This window comes from Cynara cardunculus (assembly GCF_001531365.2).
Source record: "Cynara cardunculus var. scolymus isolate 2C chromosome LG 13, CcrdV1, whole genome shotgun sequence".
Classification (NCBI taxonomy): Eukaryota; Viridiplantae; Streptophyta; class Magnoliopsida; order Asterales; family Asteraceae; genus Cynara; species Cynara cardunculus.
This window is the reverse complement of record NC_037540.1, coordinates 13,476,602-13,478,035: the sequence shown is the minus strand read 5'-3', so window position 1 is coordinate 13,478,035 and position 1,434 is coordinate 13,476,602.

The window sequence follows — 1,434 nt, the reverse complement described above, 5'->3', positions numbered from 1 at the left end:
CACAAAGTCTTCGGATCCTTCTGACAGAGTTAACACCGGCGCACTACAGAGATGATCCTTTAATAGTTGAAAAGCTTCTTGTTGCTCTTTTTCCCACTGAAATTTCACATTCTTCCGAGTCAATTTGGTTAATGGCACGTCTATCTTAGAAAAGTTCTGAATGAACTTTCGGTAATAACCAGCCAATCCCAAAAAGTTACGGATTTCAGATGGAATCTTAGGAGCTTCCCATTTTGCAACTGCTTCTATTTTCATGGGATCAACTTGCACTCCTGATTCTGAGATAACATGACCTAAGAACTGAACTTCCTTTAACCAGAACTCACATTTGGACAACTTGGCATACAACTTTTCTTTCTTCAACAATTCTAGTATCGAACGAAGATGTTCCGCATGTTCTTTTTCGGTTTTAAAGTATATAAGAATATCGTCGATAAATACAATAACGAATTTATCAAGATATTCCTTACATACCCTATTCATCATATCCATAAAGGCTGCGGGCGCATTAGTTAAACCGAATGGCATAACTAAAAATTCATGATGCCCATATCTTGTTCTAAATGCTGTTATGGCCACATCTTCTTCTCTGACTTTGAGCTGATGATATCCAGTACTCAAATCAATTTTGGAGAAATAACTTGCTCCCACCAATTGATCGAACAAATCATCAATCCTTGGTAAGGGATACTTGTTTTTGATTGTCAACTTGTTCAATTCACGATAGTCTATACACATTCGCATAGACCCATCGTTCTTCTTGACAAATAAGACCAGATCACCCCAAGGTGAAGTACTGGGTCTAATAAATCCCTTATCTGTTAAATCTTTCAACTGTGCTACCAATTCTTTCAGTTCAGATGGAGCTAAACAATATGGCGCCTTTGCTACAGGTGCAGCCCCTGGTACTAAATTGATTCAGAATTCAATAACTCTATTTGGTGGTAATCCAGATAAGTCTTCTGGAAAGACTTCTGGATATTCAYTAACAATCGRAATTACTTCTTCTTTTCTCTTTTCTTTCTTCAAATCAATTACATATGCCAAACATCCTTGGCATTTCTTCCGAATACTTTTCTGGGCTTTCATTACTGATAGAATGCTGATATGGTGATTCTGACGATCACCATAAATAACAACGGTTCTCTGGTCTGGCATAACAATTCTGATCACTTTCTGATTACAAACAATACTAGCTTGGTATTTTGTCAACCAGTCCATACCCACTACTACGTCAAATTCCTTCATCGGCATGGGAAATAACCGGATCGGAAACTCACAACCCTCAATAACAATAATACAGTTATTGAACACACTAGTAACAATTTTCTGACTATTAGCAGTATCAACTACTAATTCGTCATCAAGTAACACAGAATTCAAACATGCAGTTTGAGCAAATAATGGTGATACAAATGAATAATTTGCACCAGA